Source organism: Anabrus simplex, chromosome 1, assembly GCF_040414725.1.
Source record: "Anabrus simplex isolate iqAnaSimp1 chromosome 1, ASM4041472v1, whole genome shotgun sequence".
In the NCBI taxonomy this organism is placed as follows: Eukaryota; Metazoa; Arthropoda; class Insecta; order Orthoptera; family Tettigoniidae; genus Anabrus; species Anabrus simplex.
Genome location: NC_090265.1, coordinates 42303838 through 42326163, shown reverse-complemented (window position 1 = coordinate 42326163; position 22326 = coordinate 42303838). Strand labels below are relative to the sequence as shown.

Genomic DNA, 22326 nt, shown 5'->3' with positions numbered 1-22326 from the left:
GGTCTCTTTGATAAAAGAGCCGCCTATATGTCTCTCTGTCGTGGCCATCCATCAGTACTTCACATCACAGCCTGCACGGTTGCTAGGTAACTTCGCGTCACACAGTTTGTATCACTACTTTCAGATGACCCCCATCTATAAGACATATTTATGTCAATAATTCAGTGCAATAGTGTCACTCTATTGTTGTCAGGCTCCATTGCAAAATGGTTAGCATGCTGGCATTTGGTTCAAGGGGAGATAGTGGGTTCGAACACCACTGCCGGCAGCCCTGAAGATGATTTTCGACGGTTTCCCGTTTTCACACCAGGCAAATGCTCGGCCTATACCTTAATTAAGACCACGGCCTCCTCCTTCCCACTCCTAGGCCTTTCCTATCCCATCGTCGCCATAAGACTTACCAGTGTCGGTGCCACGTAAAACAAATTGAAAAAAGAAAAACTGGTTCAAGAGGTCCCGGGTTCTATTCCTAGTCCGGTCTTGAATATTTTACATTCATTAGTTAATTCCTTTGGCTCGGGGTGTGTGTTTTTATGACGTTTTCGACATTAGATTTCATCTTAGGAAGGTCCCCATCCTCACGGACGCGCAGGTCGCTTATAGGGCCTCATTGGAGGTCACACGCCATTATTATTACTCAACTGTTGTTGTTCGGCTCGTTAGTTCATAGACTGGTATTCCATGTCATCCTGTCCTCTGCTTCCATTTTATCATCTCTACGTGATTATCGCGCCCTAAACGCCAAAGCCGTACAGGCCAAGAAGCCCCTTGGATGAGCAGGAGGTAATCCGTAACCTGGCCACTATGTGAGATAGAGTAGTTGGATCTATGCCCAATCATCTTTGCTCCCAGAAATGAATGTGGTACTCATTCTTGCTGCAGGCTGAGTGAAAATCTTCAGAAGTGGAAATATCGTCGCCATTTTTTTTACTTCATGGCGAGAATCGAACCCACACCCTTCCGATTCAACTGACCACGCCTTTACAGCCTCTGCTGTTCCGTCCTACGTTTGTCTTGCTCGACCTCCACGCTTCCCTGGAAAACTAACTGAACAAGCGTTGGGTGTCTCAGGATGTGTCGTAATCGATTTCTCCTCCTGCTTAAATATCGCCAACTTGTTCTCCTCTAACCAAATTGATTAGCTCTTAATTTTTGATCTAACCTACCTACCTTTCTTTCACCACTTTCCTGAAATATCACATTTTAAATGTGTCTCTTCTTTTCCCACCTGTACCAGTTATTATAAACATTCCACATCGAAACAACACCATTTTCTGTATACTTCTTTAATAACAATAATATAGCCATATGAAGTTTTGCTGTTTTAATTCCCTTTATGTGTGAGAAACGTTCGCCTCTGTGCTGCAGAGAGTAGTGTGATTATCTGCCATTCCCGAAGGACCGGGCTCGATTCCGGCTCTGTCACGAAATTTGAAAAGTAGTACGACGACTGGAACGTGGTCCACTCAGCCTTGGGAGGTAAAACTGAGTAGAATAGGTTCGATTCCTGCCTCAGCCATCCTCAAAGTGGTTTTCCGTGGTTTTCCCACTTCTTCTCGAAACAAATACGAGGGATGGTACCTAATTGAAGACCTCGGCTGCTTTCTTCCCTCTTCCTTGCCTATACCTTCAAATCTTCCCAACCCCCCAAATATCCCTGTTCAGCATAGCAGGTGAGGCCACCTGAGCGAGATACTGGTCCTATTCCCCAATTGTATTCCTAACCAAATATCTCACGCTCCAGCACACTGTCCTTGAGGCGGTAGGGGTGGGATCTGTCGCTTAATCCGGGTGAAACACTAAACCTGGACGGTGAAATGCCTACATAAAATAAAATAAACACATAAAAACACAGAGAGAATGAAACAGCTCAACTAAATTGTAAGAAAGAGAATACACACAATTTTATACGTATCTGGCCTTGTGCCTATGTGGTGTGGTGTAGTGGTTTGTTATCACCCTCGCAGGCCCGTGTTCGACTCCCGGCTCTACCATGGAATTTGAAAATTGGTACGAGAGCTGGAACGGGGTCCTCTCAGCCTCGACAGGTCAATTGACTAGAAGGGGTTTCGATTCCCACCTCAACCATCCTCGAAGTGTATTTGCATCGTTTTCCACTTCTTCTGCAGGCAAATGGTACCTACCTTAAGGCCACGGCCATTTCCTTCCCTCTTCCTTGTCTATCACTTCCTATCCCCTCCAAGGCTCCCGTTCAGCACGTGAGGCCGCCTTGGCGAGGTACTGGTTCTCCTCCCTAGTTTTAACCCCGACCCAAAGTCTCACGCTCCAGGACACTGCCCTTGAGGCGGTAGACGTGGGATCGCTCGCTGAGTCCGAGGGAAAACCAACCTTGGTGGATAAACAGATAAAGAAAGAAAGAAAGATTGGGCCTGGTTGGTTATTCGATATTGAACAGCTGCATTTGACTGTAATTTTTTAGCTACGCGGTGTTCATTCCTAAGCTATGGCACACTCAGGGATAAGCCTGGTAGCTGTGAAACGTTAGGCCGAGTACAATTGTAGGTACGGTGACCGATCGAAGTTGAATATGCAGGTCTCTAACATACAGTATACACACATAATTATTTACTGACTCTTACAAATGCTAGAAACCTGATAATAATGGATTTGTGATATTTCCAATCTTATTCCGACTTTAACAAACACAAGCTTTGTATAGGCCCTACAACCGTCGGAAAGATATTGGTAATATCGTTATCAGGGCCTGACATTCACTCTTCACTCCAAGTACACCGTCCGTCCTAGGTGATTCCATGGCAGTGAACTTTCTTCTCTAGAATCAAACCAAACGCCATGAAGCAACAGCCCCGAAGGGCCATGGCATACCAAGCGACCGCTGCTCCGCCGGAAGGCCTGCAGATTACGAGGGGCCGTATGGACAGCACGACGCATCCTCTCGGGCGTTATTCTGGGATTTAGAGACCGGGGCCGCCATCTCACCGTCAGATAGCTCCTCAATTCTAATCACGTAGGCTGAGTGGACCTCGAACCAGCCTTCAGGTCGAGAGAAAAATCCCTGACCTGGCCGGGAATCGAACCCGGGGCCTCCGGGCGAGAGGCAGGTACGCTACCCCCCACATCACGGGGCCGGCGCGTAGCTGTAATATGAATTTGTAAATTGTGCCAATACGGGATGTTGAAGATAGCATCTGAAAGGGGGGGCGGGGGGGAAGAAATCTTAATGAGGCTTATGGAGCAATGCTGGACGAATGTGTAAGAAATGTGTTTATTATTCTGGCCTGGGCAGCTCTCCGATGAGAAACAGTGGCAACTGTCGTGGAAAGTGGAGTGCTTCCCATTGTAGTGGAGAGTTTCAGGTATATGGGAGACAGAACAAATGCTCAGTCCCCAAACCCTAGCCATTAACCATACGCAATTAAAATCTCACAAGTCGAGCGCGAATCGAACTCGAAAAGCAGCGCTCCAAAGTCAGGCAAGAAGGTCTGATAATACCACAGAGCCCTGCGCGTATATACAAAATATTATCCGCACCCGCATCCGCTAATGGTTATCCGCGGATATTGTAAATATTTAACTACAGTATATTACACCCAAGGTATTGAAACAGATAGATCTGTTAACATTATTTAATAGGCCTGACACCTGGCACCAGGATCTCTACAGTCACAGGTATACGAGGAATTTTCTCTTGCAACAACTACCGACATATTGATATTTGGTCTTTACTTCCATTAATTGCGGGCATAATCCAGTTAGGTTTAGGTCAGATTTACAGCTTTATGGTCTCAAGGCTCTTTATATATCACCATTCTCCTATACCACTGTCAAAGGTCACCTAACCACAACCAAAAATAAGAGAATACCTGAGTGAAAATCAATAAACTTCATTACTTAGAAATTACCAACAAAATTATCCGTACTGCAATACAGTTTGCATCCGCCAAGTGCGCATATCCGCATTCGTGCAGGGCTCTAGCAATCAGCTTGCATTCGAGAGGTAGTGGATTCGAACCTCACAGATGGTTTTCCGTGGTTTCTCTTTCCTTAAATAACTTGTTTTACGTCGCACAACACAGATAGGTCTTATGGTGACGATGGGGTAGGAAAGGCCTAGGAATGGGAAGGAAGCGGCCTTAATTAAGATACAGCCTCAGCATTTTCCTGGTGTGAAAAATGGGAAACCACGGAAAACCATTTTCGGGGCTGCCGACAGCATGTTTCGAAATCACTATCTCTCGGATGCAAGCTCAGACAAATGCTGCGGCGAATCGTCGCCATGAGATCTATCTCGTAAAGCAAATTACAAATATTTTTTAAAAATACCAATGTTTTGTCCCTAAAACAGAAGTTTGTTACCAATGGAGTCAAATAATGTCCAGCCTGCTGAGGTCGTTGCCTTGCGATGTAGGAGTAATCTGGTCCTCGCAATACTAGTACTGGGTGGAGAAGCGCGGGCAGACATCTCTCAGTCGGTGAGGAAACAGGTTCTTGACCCGCAGTAAAAGTTGGAAATTACCTTCGCCGTTAACGAGTGAATTATTTATTCATTAGAACTTATTTATGCAAACATTTCATCCAAGGATAAGTTCAAGAAGTTCTTATTAATGAAAGAAAGTTTGTTGCTTACTATGGAATACTTTGCTGTGTTTATGTCAAATGATCGCTCAAATATTAGACAGATATGAGCTCTATCTCCAGTTGCACTTTATGAGTCTCAGATCGAACTATTGGCTACATATTTTCTATTGTTTGTGAAGGAATTCAAGTCATTGGCTCTGGCATCATGACTAAACCATGTCTTCCAGGAGCTGTAATCATTCATTCTGGGTTCTTCAACGCTCAATAAGAGTAGTTTGTGACTGTATAAGAAGAAGAATAATGTCGGGCTGATTGGCTCAGACGGCTGCCCTTCTGACCCCTACTTGGCAGGTTCGATCCTGCCTCAGTCCGGTGGTATTTAAAGGTGTTCAAACACGTCACCCTCGTATATGTAGATTTACTGGAACGTAAAAGAACTCCAGTGGGACTAAATCCCGGCACCTCGGCGCCTTCCAAACCGTAAAAGTAGTAGGACATGAAGACAAATAGCATTAATAATAATAATAATCATCATCATCATCATCATCATAATCATCATCATCATCATCATCGTCCCTTCTTTCTTAATCCATTTACCCTCCAGGATAGGTTTTCCCTCGGACACAGCGCGGGATCCCACCTCTACCGCCTCAAGGGCAGTGTCCTGGAGCGTGAGACTTTGGGTCGGGGGATACAACTGGGAAGAACGACCAGTACCTCGCCCAGGCGGACTCACCTGCTATGCTGAACAGCTGCCTTGTGAGGGGGGGGGGAAGATCGGAAGGGATAGACAAGGAAGAGCAAAGGAAGGTACAATCCCGGCATTTGCCTGAAGAAGTGGAAAACCACGGAAAACCACTTCGAGAAGGCTTAGGTGGAAATCGAAGCCACCCTCTACTCAGTTGACCTCCCGAGGCTGAGTGGGCTCCGTTCCAGCCTTCGTATCACTTTTCAAATTACGTGGCAGAGCCGTGAATCGAAACCGGGGCTCCGGAATAATAATAATAATAATAATAATAATAATAATAATAATAATAATAATAATAATAATCGTATGGCTTCAGAGTTGTAAACCATCTGAAGTGGTCCCATTTAGGAGGCTTGCCTACCAATTTCCTCAATCCGATTGTGTTGTTGCCTAGCAACGAAAGTGAAATTATATTAAATGGTTCCTACGGCTGAGTTAATTGAATTTAGTCAGGCGACACCGAGTAGGCCAACTCATTTATCTACCATGGCCGCAACAACGTCATGGAGCGTCAAGACTTTTGACCTACCGAGCGAGATTGCTACGCGTTTGCTTCCTTCCTAGCATTCCTAGCATTCCTTCTTGTAGCATCGTCGCCATAAGACCTGTCTGTAAGAATTAAAATAACATTGGGGGACAGCATTTTTGGGTGTTCTTCAAGAACCGGCCATCTCAGCGAGGATCGAACCTGCAAACTTCTGTTCATGAGCTGGACACTTTACCACTAATCCCCCGAGGGCGCTTGTTCGTGGCGGTGAGAGTACCGCAAGAATTTACCATATGAGCAGAACCCAGCTAGGACAACTGCAAGTTCTCCACCACAGTCCACTGATAATTTAAATGAAAACAACACATCAATTGAAGAAAGTTACGTTATTTTAAATATGTTATTTCTTTAACTGTAAAGTAACAACATAGAAAGGACTGGGTGGGAGCTGTGCAGGTAATAGTCATGTCTTCGCCTCATCATGTGGGTGTGATGTAGTCACGATCAAGCGGCCGGTTCAGAAACCTGTGTGTATGTGTGTGTTTCTTCTTCCGTTGAGTTTGTCAATCGACAATGACCTTCCAACAGCTGTTCGCTGTCAGCGCGACCTTTGTCTTCGAATACAATACGAAAATAAAATGCATGAGTTCTAATCTGACATACCCTTGGAAAATTATACCTTTAATAAACTAAAACATCATTGTGCTGTACATAAAGGCTAAGTCTTCATACTTTATTCTCGAGCTCTTCTAAGCCGAATTTAACAATTATTCTGTAAGTTGAGAGTCTCCATGGCTCAGGCGGCAGCGCGCCGGCCTCTCATCGCTGGGTTTCGTGGTTCAAATCCCGGTCACTCCATATGAGATTTGTGCTGGACAAAGCGGAGGCGAGACAGGTTTTTCTCCGGGTACTCCGGTTTTTCCCTGTCATATTTCATTACAGCCACACTCTCCAATATCATTTCATTTCATCTGTCATTCATTAATCCTTGCCCCAGATATGAGTGCTACAGGCTTCGGCAGCCGACACAATTCCTATCCTCGCCGCTAGATGGGGGCTTCATTCATTCCATTCCTGAGCCGGTCGAATGACTGGAAACAGGCTGTGGATTTTCATTTTCATGTAGTTCTAGGAAGACAGACATTAGGACTAAAGGCCACATATTTAACGGCTTTATGTCTACATGCATTAGTCTAATAACTTCATGTCTTCGGGAAAATGTTTAAAGACAGAAGGCCTACTTCTCATCTTAGTTTAATTTAAGAAACTATTAATAAAATACCTACATGTTTATGGCTTTCTAATAAATGTGTTATTTGCTTTACACCCCACCTACTACGTTTACGGTTTTCGGAGACGCCAATGTGCCGGAATTTTATCCCACGGGAGTTCTTGTACATGCCAGTAAATATAGCGAACGAGGCTGACGTATTTGAGCACCTTCAATTACCACCGGACTGAGCCAACTTGGGGTCAGAAGGCCAGCGCCTCAACCGTCTGAGCCACTCAGCCCGGCTTAAGGTATTCTATCATGGTATATACAACAACAAAATGTCTTAGAATATATGCTAGTTTTTAATCTCTATTTAAAGCATCTTCTCGTAATTTTAGTCTCTAGCTTATATTTCTCAGATATACTTCGTGTTAGCCTGTCTCCTTTCTTTCCTTTTTTCTTTGTTTCTTAATGCATATACCTTGCAGGGATGGTTTTTCCCTCGGATTCAGCGAGGGGTCCCACCTCTACCGCCTCAAGGGCAGTGTCCTCGAGCGCGAGACTTTGGGTTGGGGATACAATAGCGGAGGAGTACCAGTACATCACCCAGGTGACCTTACCTGCTATGCTGAACAGTGGCCTTGTGGGGAGGGGGGTACATTGGAAGGGATAAGCAAGGAACGGGGAAGGAAGCGGCCGTGGCCTTAAGTTAGGTGTTTCCCGGCATTTGGCCGAAGGGTAAGTGGGAAATCACGGAAAACCACTTCGAGGATGGCTGAGGCGGGAATCGAACACCCCCCAACTCGGTTGACCTACCGATGCTGAATGGACCCGTTCCAGACCTCGTACCACTTTTCAAATTTCGTGGCAAAGTCGGGAATCGAATCCAGGCCTCCGAGGGTGGAACTAACCACTACACCATTGAGGCTTTAAAAAGTATAATAACATGTATACATGTTTATGGTCTACTAATATAATGTTTACAATAAATAATTATCTTGTTGGAGTACATGCTAGTGTTTGTCTTCATTTAAAGCTTCTTCTCGTAATTTTAGTCTTTAGCTTCGATTCCTCAGATATACTTCGTATTAGCCTGTCACGTATCATCATCATCTGTAATGTCTGCTACCTACTCCTGTTTAACTGTTGTTGGTGGTTCTTTAGGATTACTGAATGCTTATTGTGTCATTTTTGTGATTATCTTTCTTGCTTTCTATCTCAGATTCAGTTTTATAAACCCAAAGTTGATCCAGTAACGCATGTTGCATTACAGATATCTCGGGAAGCACACTTTCCTCACACTCTTCTCACCAAACATCTTGACGTGATGTTCAAAATAGTTATGCGCTGTATACGTGGCCATTGGGATTTTAAAGATATCACAGGATTTTCTTTTACTTACTAACGGACTAAAAACCTCATTATTAAGGAACTGAATTATAAATGACCGAGCACCTGGCCACGTGGTTTCGGTCATGTATCTATAACCTTGCATTCGGGAGATAGTGGGTTCGAGCTGTACAGTCGACAGCCCTGAAATTGATTTTCCGTACTTTCCCGTTTTCATGCCAGACAAATGCTGGTGCTCTACCTTATTTAAGGGCACGGTCGCTTCCTTCCCAGTATTAGCCCTTTCCTCTCCCATCGTCATCATAGGACCTGTCAGTATCGGTGTTTTTTTGCTAGTGGCTTTAAGTCGCACTGACACAGACAGATCTTATGGCGACGATGGGATAGGAAAGGCCTAGGAGTTGGAAGGAAGCAGCCGTGGCCTTCATTAAAGTACAGCCCCAGCATTTGCCTGGTGTGAAAATGGGAAACCACGGAAAACCATCTTCAGGGCTGCCGACAGCGGGATTCGAACCCACTATTTCCCGGATGCAAGCTCACAGCCACGCGCCTCTAACCGCACGGCTAACTTGCCCGGTCTGTATCAATGTGACGTAAAGGAGAAAGGAAATATATATATATATTCGTAGTGAATTCCCTAACATTTTTGTCATGTCAACAAGATATTAACCCTTCGAATAGATGAACTCTTTTACTCGCTAGACGAGTGAGAGAAGCAATTAAAGTGCAACTCAGCAGAAATTGCAGCCCTGTTAATTATCTGCTTGTATATGTGACGAACATAAATCTTCCTGCTCAAGAGTAATGAGACTGGCTTTTTGTAGCCTGTGACATTGTAAAGACCGGATCAACAGGACCTGGCCACGCCGCTCTCTTGCAAGTGTACATGTTATAATGCTTTTAACGAGTTGTTACCCAGCAAGTAGCTGGTTCGGAACAGATCTTTACTATCATTTTCGGCAGTCGTGTATCCGAATTATTTTTCGGAGGGACGTTTGTGACAAATAGAACTCAGCATGTAGTTAGAGAATCCTGAGTAAGACACATTTTAATTGTAAACAAGTCCGCCTCCGTAGCGTAACGGTTAGTGTTATTAGCTGCCGTCCTCCGGGGCCCGGGTTCGATTCCCGGTACTGCCAGAAATTTAAGAATGGCAGGAGGGCTGGTATGTGGTTGGAATGGTACGTGCAGCTCACCTCCAATGGGGGTGTGCCTAATAAGAGCTGCACCACCTCAGGGATGAGGACACGAGTTTACTTTATTGTAAACAAAATAGACCAATGATTAAATAAAAGGTGTCAAATAGCCCTTTGGAAAAATCAAATGATCATAAATATGAATTTCAACAAATGAAACTCAAATGATAACGATTAACTTATTTGCATCTAACGAATAGCTTTTTAGCGACATCTGTATGGAATTTGGAATTGACAAGTAGGCCTATAAAATTCAGCGCATCAAAAGAGGGAAAGTAACTCATAGCCTAGGAAACTACCACGAATTAAATAATCCGATCCGTTCTCTAAGGTATGATGAGAGGCAGCCTCTTTGATAGAAGAGCCTTCTGTATGTCTCTGTCATGGCCATCCATCATACAGCCTGCACGGTTGCTAGGTTACATCGCCTCACACAGTTCGTATAGCTTATATCAGATAACCTCTAGGCATAAAACATATTTATATCAGCAATCCCACGGTCGGTGATTCTAACCGTCATTGGTTAATTCCGATGTTTCGAACCTGGGTAGTGGTGGTGGTGTTTATTGTTTTAAGAGGAAGTACACAACTAGGCAACCATCCTCTATATAACACTAATCAGAGAGAAAAACTGGAAGGAATCCGACACATCGCAAAATGAAGGTATCGGCCAAAGAAAGGTAAGGGCCACGAACGGTGTGAAAATGAAAGACACCCCAGGCCTCGATACACAATACCGTCGGGGTCGGAGAGCAACAAGAGTTGAACAAGGGAGGTTCGGATAGGTTTGATGAAAACGAGGAGCCTGGCACAACTAGGTGGAAGCAATGCCAGAACTCAGCCAAGATCCCCCTGGTCGCCAACCCACGCTCCCAAGTTGAGGGTCCTAATTTTCGCCTTTTACGACAGGCATTGAGATACCGTGGGCGTTATTCTATTAGCCTTACCCACAGAAGGAACGGAGCTGTGTGTGTGTGTGTGTGTGTGTGTGTGTGTGTGTGCGTGTGTGTCGTCTTCATCATCAGAATTCATTATAGGTAGGGTCCGGCTCCGTGGCTAAATGGTTAGCATGGTGGCCTTTGGTCAAAGGGGTCCCGGATTCGATTGCCAAAAGGGTCGGGAATTTTAAAATTTCGCTGGCACGGAGACTGGGGGATATATCGTCTTCATGACGCGCAGGTCGCCTATGGGTATCAAATCAAAAGACTTGCACCTGGCGAGCCGAACATGTCCTCGGGCACTAGCCATACGCCATTTCATTCCATCATAGCTAGGGCTTCATTCTCGCAGATGCGCAGGTCGCCTATTAGGCGTCAACTCGAGACCTGCCTCAGGCCTCTCCGAAGGCCACACGCCATTATTATTTACATTTACAACTGATCTGCATTTGGAACGATCGTCCAGGTGGCAGACTTCCTCTCAATTATTTACCTACCTTTTTCTTAAATAATTCCACACGCATAGAGCGAAATATTTTCACATTAGTATTGAAAAAAAGGTAAAGCCTCCTTGGCTCAGACGGCAGTGTTTCGGCCTCTCATCGCCTGATTCAGTGATTCAAATCCAGATCACTCCATATAAGATTTGTGCTTTAAAAGACGGAGGCGGGACAGGTTTTTCTCCAGGTACTCTGCTTGTCCCTGTCATCTATCATTCCAGCAACACTCTCAAGTGTAATTTCATTTAATCATTGTTCCAGAGGAGTGCGACGGGATTAGGCAGGCGGCATAATTCCTATCCTCACAACTAGATAGGTGCTGCAATCAATCATCAATGATCTGCATTTAGAGCGGTCATCCAGGTGACAGATTCCCTATCAGTTCTTTACCTCCAATTTACACTTATTTATAATTGTTTACCTAGCTTCTTCTTAAATATTTTCAACGAACTTGGAAATTTATCAAGCATGTCCCTTGATAATGTATTCCAATCTCTTACTCCTCATCCTATAAATGAATATTTGCCCCAATCTCTCCTCTTGAATGGCAGCTGTCATCTTGACGGACCCTAACCTCACTTTTTCGGACAAGCGAACATCGCTAACCTCACTGCTGCCATCTTGACAGACCCTAACCTCATTGTTGCCACCTTATGCACATGGTGGCGCGCAATTTAAAATCCACAGCTGTCAAGATGACAGGTCCTAACCGCGTGCACTTTAAAATCTCCACACAAGCTTATTCTTCTACTTATGTCATTCCACGCCAACTCTAAACTGGCAGCTAGAAACATATCACATAGTCAAGAATCTCATCTCCTTACTCCCAAATCTTAATAACACTACTCCTTTGTCGGAAGTCACCCATAACAAATCGTGCTGCTTTCCTTTGAATTTGTTCCAGTTCACGTATCAAGTAGTCCTAGTGAGGATTCCACACACTGGAGTCGTACTCTAACTGCAGTGCAAGTATTTGTCTTCTGTGAAATATTATGGTTTCTTCCAACTGGATATACCTGTACCAAAGCTCCATTAGTTATTTTAAATCGCCTGTTTTTATCGTCTTAGCCGTAATGTAATAACCATGCTGCAGAGACGTTATGTACAGCTTATGATGGCGGCAGGTCTCCAGGCTGTCTTGAAAAGTTGTCTGACCTGGGCTCAAATTGATTCTGATACGGCACACAATGGTCCTATTGAAAGTGGGGTCCGCTTACCGCCTCGCACATCAAGATAAATTGACAGATAACTGTTTGTAGAGGTCATTGCCAATTGATTTCTCAACAAAAACACAGCGGGATACGGAAGTTTCTAACAGGTCTGTGAACCTGTCGCACGAATCGTGACTACTCAGTAGGAGGAACCACTTCACACCCACATGACCAGGCTAAGACTTTGTGTCCGTCCAGGAAGACCGTCGCCTGAAAATGTTAGAGCAAAGTCATCTCCCCACAGGTCTTGAAGGTCCGTGGAGGAGCGGAAAACAAATGATTTCACTATTCGCAACCTCAACAGTGACGAGAGACCTGTTGAACTTTATTGTTAACAAAGTACAATGTTGCTGGTATCATTGAAAGCTGCATACAACATGTAGTTTTCACGTGCAATATTAGGTGATAATGAACACAGGAGAAAGATGGAAAGTTAACCTTTTGGGGTTGAGGAGGATTTCTGCTTCTGAATTGGAAAATAATATTTGGAAGATATACCGGCCCCTGGGTGTAGGGGTAGCGTGCCTGCTTCTTACGCGGAGGCCCCGGGTTCCATTCCTGGCCAGGTCAGGGATTTTTACCTGCGTCTGAGGGCTGGTTCGAGGTCCACTCAGCCTACATGATTACAATTGAGGAGCTATCTGACGGTGAGATGGCGGCCCCGGTCTTGAAAGCCAATAATAACGGCCGAGAGAATTCGTCGTGCTGAGCACACGTCACCTCGTAATCGGCAGGCCTTCAGGCTGCGTCATTGGGGCGGGGAGGTGGGGTTGGAAGATATGATCTATATTTCACAAAGTAGTCATAGCCAAAGTTCACAAGATAATCTAAGAAAACTTTTTAACTTGTTTCATGAACTTCGACTGAAGAACGAGGCACTGATCAAGAACAAACCTCCTCAATGCAATAACCTATTCACAACCACCATATTCGTATAATGGTAGTGCAATATCCATTCTCAAGGAATAACGGTAGCCTATTCAGAAATTACCGTTTTGAGTGGTTTACCACAGCGAACGCGTTTGAGTAGCACACTTCATTTTCTATACAATCTAGAAGATCCCCAGTTATCCTTAAAATATGGAAAACACCATACATGAATATACAAGACTTTTAAATTATTAACGTGTCTGGTTATTTACCTGTGAATTGCCCATCTTCTTCTTCATTATACTGTGTTTTCTCAATTCATTGAGATCAGAATCTGGTCTTGACTTGGCCCAGTCTTACGGTTGGATGCCCTTCCTGATGCCAACCAATTGTAAGTGTCAAGACAATGACAAAGACACCTCCGTACAGGCCATGAAGGCTCTTGGAGGAGTGGACGGTAAAGGCTTCCACCATTGTTAACCGCGGCACGTGATGGGGTAGAGTGGTTAGCTCTACGCCCGGCCGCCTTTGCCCCCAGGAATTAACCTGGTACTCATTTTTTTCCGGAAGTGGGAATCTCGTTTCTTAAATTTTACGACTTCCTGACGGGGATTCGAACCCACGTCCTTCCGGGCGAACCGAGCACGCCTTTACCGCCTCGGCCAGGTAGCCCCTCAATTGTAAGTGTGCGTGCAGAAAATCTGTTCCACACCAGTAGGTCACAACAGTGATATTTCTTCCTTAAAGTTTCGCATTTACCTAACTTCTTCTTTCCTTCTTGTACCGCTTTCTTCCTACACGTGTGGCGTCGCGGGTGCGAACTGTGTCGCACATATGGATTTGGCCTGTTTTACGACCGGATGCTCTTCCTGACGCCAACACTATATGGGGGCGATCTAATAACTATTGCGTGTTTCTGTGATGGTTGGTAGTGTAGTGTGTTGTCTGAATATGAATAGGAAAGTGTTGGAACAAACACAAACAACCAGTCCCCGAGCCCGAAGAATTAATCAGACGCGACCTGACTGGGAACCGAACCCGAGACCCTCTGAGCCGAATGCTTCAACGCTGACCATTCAGCCAAAGAGTCGGACTCCGCATTTGCATAACTAACTTTTCTCTATGAATGACTTGAAGTAAATGGAGAGAAAGGAATATGCATCAATGATCGATGTTACATTCAGTGTGACCGGGCGAATTGGCCGTGCGGTTAGCGACGCGCGACTGTAAGCTTGCATCCGGGAGACTGTCCCACTGTCGGCAGCCCTGAAGATGTTTTTCCGTGGTTTCCCATTTTCACACCAGCCGAAATTAAAGCCACGGCCGCTTCCTTCCAACTCCTAGGCCTTTCCTATCCCATCGTCGCCATAAAACCTATCTGTGTCGGTGCGACGTAAAGCCACTAGCAAAAAAAATTCAGTGTGAAATTAAGAGTAAGAAATAGACCCCTTGATTAAATTTGCTGTGATTGGATAAAATAAGGAGAGCTGTGCTGGCTCAGTGTATTATGATTAGAGTCTGTACCTTGTAGAGGGAAGGGTAGATGTTACCCTCCGGTGGGAGGTAGTAACTTGGTCGATCATGTAACCAGAAGTATAAAAATGGAAATCCACAGTCTGTTTTCAGTCATTCGACCGGTTTACGAATGGAATGAATGAAGCCCCCATCTTGCGGTGAGAATATAATTGTGCCGACTGCCGAAGTCTGTCTCACTCCTCTGGGGCAATGATTAATGGCTGACAGATGCAATGAAATGATATTGGAGAGTGTTGTTAGAATGAAAGATGTCAGCGAAAACCGAAGTGCCCGAAGAAAACATGTCCCGTCGCCTCTTTGTCCAGCACAAATATTACATGGAGTGACCGGGATTTGAACCACAGAACCCAGCAGTGAGAGACACCCTGACCCACGGAAGCTCTTTACCAGAAACATGCAAGAGGGAAAAGAAGGATGATGCTGAAGACGGCAAGCTGTTAACTTAAATCGCCATTCCTATACGGGCCAAAAGAACGACTTTGAAAGGCTTATAGTTTTAGCAAGTGAATATAAGAAGTGGCCAAGAAGACGGACACCTACACGATGATTGGTTCAACTGGTCCGAGACTACATGAGTCCAAGACAGAGAAGCCTGGAGAACCCTGGTCGAGACAGCGACATAAAATGTTACTGTACCGTTATGAGGATGAATGGAAAGACAGAGATGTGAGTCCTTCTTTTTCTCGCAAGTGTACTTACTTTCTAGATCACAAACACCCAGTCCCCGCACCAGATGAATTAACCATACGTAGTTAAATTCCCTGGCCTAACTGGGAATCGAACCTGGGGTCCTCTATATTGAAGCCCAGTACTCTGGCCATTCAGCCAGGAAGTAGGACTGTGAAACCCTTGTCTGCCTTCTATAAGGCTACGTTATCCCCCTTCCCCCGTCTTTAATATATCGAATAAAACAACCTTGATGCTGGTTGTTTAAAGAGGACTAACATCTAAGGTCATCTGCCCCTAAAACAACCTTAACTAGATCTTACATTTCTCGAGTTTTTTCTTGAAGGTAGGGTTAGGAGCTAGGGAATATAGTCACTGCATACATAAAAGTCCAGGCTACTGCGACCTAGGGAATGTAGATTTGATCTCTTGTTTTAAAATTCACACAGAAACTTTAGAAATTCTTCTTTGTTTTAAATACATGGAATAAACAAACTCACTGAAACGATCCCATGACATGACCGCAACAAAACCTAATGGGGCAGAAGACCCTGTTATACAGAGGATAAGCCATATTACATCGCAGCTAAGACCAGGAAAGTTAATGACCAAAAAGCAAGAAGGAAACATTTTAAATTTAGAAAACTTAGTCACAGTAACATAAAATGGACAATGAAAATGAGGGTCCACACTCGTGCTTCCGTATGACTCTCGTAGCAAGAAAACCTAGAAACCTTTTTAAAACTAAGTGAAGATAGAAAACCCTACATTAAAATAAAATATCCGTGGCACAACTCTGCTAGAATGGATCCCTGTTATCTTCCCGTCGTCACACGCAAATAAGTTCACATGTTAGAATAAGATTTTAGCCGCCTACCCTAGATGTTGCACCAGTTCGCCTGCTGCCTTATGTGAGGTAGAACCTCACCGGTCGTACAGGCCCGCTCTCACCTCGGCACTGAATGGAATAAAGTGGTTAGGCCTATTCCCTATTCCACGAATTAACCTGCTAATCAGACTTGGTGTAGGGTGAGTGAACCTCAAAACCATGTGCCTCTGTAGAAATAGAAATTCAATTTTTTACATTTTTCGACTTCCTGACGAGAAATCGAACTCACGTTCTTCCCGGTCAACCAAGCACGCGTTTACTGCCTCCGCTGGACAACCCCTTATTAATTCCAATCCCAGACGTTATTTCGAAAAGAAACACACACAGTACAGATGCTAACAGTGGTACATCAGTAGCGCACGCCCTTGGCGGATGCAGCACATGATTTCTCCGGATTTGTTGCGTGTTCCTGAAGTTTCCGGAGGAACTAATGCAATCACACGTTCAAATCTCCTTCCTGTACAATAATTATGGTCCTCTCATAACATAGAAAGTTGAGAAACTCGTCATTAGTTGAAGATTCTTCCTGAATTATTCATTAAACGGAGGAAGAATGAATGAAAGTTCGTGTGGGTGGTATTGTCTTGGTCCATAATGCACGCAGATTGCTCGGCGAATGTGGGCCAAGTTGAAACAGATAGGCGAGGAGGTTCCTGTCACAATGTAGACATACACATGTATGAGGCTGTCAGAACAGGTGCTTCTCAGTGACATGCATGTATGCGCTCTATTATTATTATTATTATTATTATTATTATTATTATTATTATTATTATTATTATTATTATTATTATTATTATTATTATTATTATTTACGGCTCTATGGTTGAATGATTGCCATGATGACCTTTGGTCCAAGGGATTTCGGGTTCGATTCCGGAAAGGGTCAGGGATTTTAACTTTGATTAGTGAATTCACATGGCTTGGGGGATGGGAGTTTGTGCCGTCTTCAGCATTAGAATTCATCTAACGCAGGGCCCCACCCTCACCGACGCGCAAGTCGCCTATATGCGTCAACTATAGACATGCGCCAGGCCTCTCCAGAGACCACACGCCATTACATTATTGTTCTTGATATTATTTATTTATTTATTTATTTATTTATTTATTTATTTATTTATTTATTTATTTATTTATTTATTTATTTATTTATTTATTTATTTATTTATTTATTTATTTATTTTGCACCCTTTCGTGGTAATGACGTTCAAACAATTGTACAGATTTTAGGAAATCAAAGCACAATAAACTTTAATTTACAGTGCGTTTTTACGCAGAATTTGAACCCATAAATTTCCGACCAGTTCTAGTCGTGGCAATGACCACCGCCTGCTGCATTCTTCCGTCTTTCCACCAGATTTGTAGGTATTTTATTCATTAAATCTGAACAAACGTACACATCTTAAAGAGAAAGTCGATGTAATAATAATAATGGTATTTGCTTTACGTCCAACCAACTACTTTTGCGATTTTCTGAGACGCGTGGTGCTGGAATTTTGTCACGCAGGAGTTCTCCTACATGCCGGTAAATCTACTGAGTCGAGGCTGACGAATTTGAGCACCTTCAAACATCACCGGACTGAGCGTGGATCGAACCTACTAAGTTGAGCTCAGAAAGCCAGCGCCTCAACCGTCTGAGTCACTCAGCCCGGTAAATCTGGGTCTATAAAATGAGACGTAACATAAAATACATACGTATGTTACGAGATCGACGCCCGGCTGTCTTAAATTTGAGGCGCTCTCGATGAGAATTTTGACGCTCGACGTTGGTGATTATTTTACTTTCTGGAATTCTAACAAGCCATTCTATCCTCGCAAAGGCGTTTTTAACAATTTTGAAGCCACATATTGTTTATAATCCGCCCCTGTGGTGTTAGTGGGTTTGTCTGATTAGTTGACACCCCCCTCCCAGAATTCCAGGCTCGATTCCCGGCTCTGCCACAAAATTTGGAACGTGATACGCGGACTGTAACGGGGTCCATTCAGCCTCGGGAGGTAACTAAGTAGAGAGGGTCAATTCCTACCTCGACCATCCTCGAAATGTTTTCCCGTGGCTTCCCAGTTCTCTCCTGATAAATGCCGGGATGGTACCTGACTTAAGGCCACAGCCGCTTCCTTCCCTCTTCGTTGTCTATCCCGTCCAATCTCCCCATCCCCAACTCAGCGTAGCAGGTGAGGCTACCTCAGAAGTAGTGGTCCTCCTCCCCAGATGTATCCCAGACCAATGTCTCACGCTCCAGAACCCTTCCCAAGGGATGGTAGAGGTGGGATGCGTTGTCTACACGTTGCGACATTTTGCGAAGAAATGTTGACATGAATACATCTTGTGGCAGGTGGTCATCTGAAATTAGCAGCTGTTGATGGATGGCCATGGAGGAGAGACATATTTATGATCATTTGATTTTAACAAAGGAAAAAGTGGTTTCTTTTTATTTTTTATAATTTTTCACTTTACCGCACTACAGTTTTCTCAAATACTCACTTTTTAAATTTTCCGTATTCTTGTTAGTCGGAGGGCACAGCGATTTTAGTACCTCAAGATGGTGCGTGTATTGCGTCACCCGATGACGTCATGCTGAGTTTGCCGCGCTGAGTGGCTCAGACTGTTGAGGCGCTGGCTTCTGACCCCATCTTTGCTGATTCGATCCTAACCGGTGGTATTTCAAGGTGCTCACATACGTCAGCCGAGTGTCGACAGATATACTGGCACGTGAAAGAACTCCTGCGGGACAAAATTCCGGCACTTTAGCGTCTCCGAAAACCGTCAAAAGTAGTTAGTGGGACATAAACACAATAACCGAGGTCAGACTCTTGCTGCTACATACACTGGTCCTTCTTTTCTGCGTGTGTTGTTTAGGAATTATTTCGACTTTTAAAATGTCATATTTTTTTGCTAGCGGCTTTACGTCGCACCGACACAGATAGGTCTTATGGCGTCGATGGGATAGGAAAGGCCTAGGAGTTGGAAGGACGCGGCCTTGGCCTTAATTAAGGTACATTCCCAGCATTTGCCTGGTGTGAAAATGGGAAAGCACGGAAAACCATCTTCAGGGCTGCCGATAGTGGGATTCGAACCTACTATCTCCCGGATGCAAACTCACAGCCGCGCGCCTCTACGCGCACGGCCAACTCGCCCGGTGTCATGTTTTTGTAACCCTTGCCAGCCCAGGTACAGTTCCGAAACCATAGCGTTAAAAAAATTGGGTTCGCTAATCTAGGTAGCTGCTGAATTGTTAGACTACCACATTCGCCGACAGAGACGAGGGATTACACTTTTTTAATCTGCACCTATTATAATAATTATTATTACTCTTGGAACATCCTGTAGGAAGTAATAGAAGACTACAAGAAGGTGTTGGCCCTTTCATTCTCACTTGGGCTGGCGTGTGAATAACTTTCTCGTGAAAGAGGTTCACACAGATTTAAGGCTAAGTGATATCACTTACCCAGTTTCCATACTCTTTTTTTCACCTTCGTGTTAATGAATGTCAAGCAATCTGATACCGATATTCGCACCAACAAGGAGCTCATCCCAGTCGACACTCCATATACCGATATGAGCCTCGGTAGTCAAGAAACAGTGTCTTCATCTGTGTATGACGAAAGACTTCAGAGCACCAAGAAGGACAATTTGATCGCAAGTTAAAGACGTAAAAGTATAACACTATTTTTGTTTTGTAATATTTTTGAGTGTCCGCCTCTGTGGTGTAGTGGTTAGTGTGATTCCCCCGGAGGTCCGAGTTCGATTCCCGGCTCTGCCACGAAATTTGAAAAGTGGTACGAGGGCTGAAACGGGGTCCACTCAGACTCGGGAGGTCAACTGAGTAGAGGTGGGTTCGATTCCCACCTCAGCCATTCTGGAAGTGGTTTTCCGTGGTTTCCCACTTCTCCTCCAGGGAAATGCCGGGATGGTACCTAACAAGGCCACGGCCGCTTCCTTCCCCCTTCCTTGCCTGTCCCATCCAATCTTCCCATCCCTACTCAAGGCCCCTGTTCAGCATAGCAGGTGAGGCCACCTGGGCGAGGTACTGGTCATCCTCCCCAGGTGTATCCCCGACCCAGAGTCTGAAGCTCCAGGACACTGCCCTTGAGGCGGTAGAGGTGGGATCCCTCGCTGAGTCCGAGGGAAAAACCGAACCTGGAGGGTAAACAGATTACAATACGGTACGATACGAATATTTTTGAGTACTGAATATGCGGGAACTGGCAAAACGTAACCGTGTTAATGATATAATGGCGTATGGCCTATGGAAAGGCCTCGTGCAAGTCTTTCGAGTTGATGGTCTGTAGGCAATCTGCTCGTCTATGATGATGCGGTCGTCTATAGGATGATTTGTCATGTTGAAGACGACACAAAAACCCATCCCCCAAGCAATAGGATTTAACCAATGAAAGTTAAAATCCCAGAACTTGCCGAAAATCGAACCCGGAACGTCTTAGACCAAAGGCCAGCACGCTAACCATTACGCCATGGAGCAAGACAAGCAAACTCGTGTTATCATCCCGAGATGATGCAGCTCTTTGTTGGCACATTCCCAACGAAGGTTAGCTGCATGTACCATTTCAACCACATACCAGCAATGAGGCCAACCAATTCCTAATACCACGAATGCATAAAATAAGACAAAGATCGTTGCTCTACTAATGCCAGAAACTGTTTCGTGGCATATCATATGGAGTAGGTTATACAAAGTATTGATTAAATGGCTGCTTTCCCGTTTCACTTACTGATTTCCTTTCCATTAGGCCTGATGTTTGTATTCACGTTTTCATATTCTAAGGTACTATTCAATGTTTTTAGTACTTTTCTTATTACAACAATTCTATGAACCATTGAAAATAAATAAGATGTGTATTACTGATGTGTTTATCCTTTTATCCCCACAGTTAAATTTAATAAACAGCATAACATTTACATGAATGCTGGTATAGGATTATATTTCTATCTCACAGAATTCAACAATTTCTCGTAAGGGCTCTTCAATTATATCGTATGAAGTCGCCAATTTTTTAGCACAGAGATGTCCGATAAATGTAAAAAAATCGTCCTTCATGTTTAGGATGCGAATTATACACACATTCAGTAAATAAAGTATGTTTTCCATTCTTCCAGTCATTTGGACTGGAAAAAGTTAAATGTCTGGCAGTATCGGAAACCGAACCCAGGCCCCTGGCAGTAATGAATCTGTGAAATAGTTGTTGCCCAAGTACGCACGATTTATCTGCACGTGGCAGGCCTGTATTTCAGCTCCCTCTAATAGGTCGGTATTGTTCGTTTGGAATTTAGAAATCACTGAATCTCTTTTGTAGCTAGGCGTTCCGTTCCCTACATTCAAGAATTGTTATTGTTTTGTCGATACTAGTTAATAATAAGGGCGTGTGGCCTCCGGAAGGGCCTGTTGTAGGTCTTACGAGTTGACGCCCTATAGGCGACCCACGCATTTGTGAAGATGAGACCCTACACAAGATGAATTCTAATAGTGAAGAAATACAAACAACCAGCCGCCAAGCCAGAAGAATTAAGCAATGAAAGTTAAAACCCCCGATCCGACCGAGAATCGCACCTGAAACCCCCTGGACTAAAGACCAGCATGGTAACCATTTAGCCATGGAGCCGGATATTCCTAATTGCTGTCGCTACTTTCGTCACGCGAATATTTCTCATGTCCGTCTCTGTGGTGTAGTCTTTAGTGTGATTAGCTGCCACCCTCGGAGGCCCGGGTTTGATTCCCGGCTCTGCCACGAAATTTGAAAAAGTGTTACGAGGTCTGGAACGAGGTCCACTCAGCCTCGGGAGAACAAATGAATAAAGGTAGGTTCGATTCCCGCCTCAGCCATTCTCGAAGTGGTTTACCGTGGTTTCCCACTTCTGCTCTAGGCAAATGCCGGGATGGTACTTAACTCAAGGCAACAGCCGCTTCATTTCCTCTTCCTTGTCTATTCCATCCAATATGTCCATCCCCCCATAAGGCCCCTGTTCTTCAGAGCACGTGAGACCTCCTGGGCAAGGTACTGGTCCTCCTTCACAGTTTCATCCCTCTACCCAAAGTCTCGCGCTTCAGGACTGCCCTTGAGACGGTAGAGGTGAGATCCCTCCGAGGAAATCCGAGGGAAAACCAACCCTGGATCTTAAACGAATAAAGAAAGAAAGTTTCTCATCCA

At 44.5% G+C, this 22326-nt stretch overlaps 1 protein-coding gene across 1 annotated transcript in view; it reads left to right on the top strand.

Moving 5' to 3' along the window:
• The window catches only part of LOC136860734 (uncharacterized), a 333859-nt gene that overhangs the window by 29893 nt on the left and 281640 nt on the right, over positions 1 to 22326 (top strand). The window lies entirely within an intron of this gene.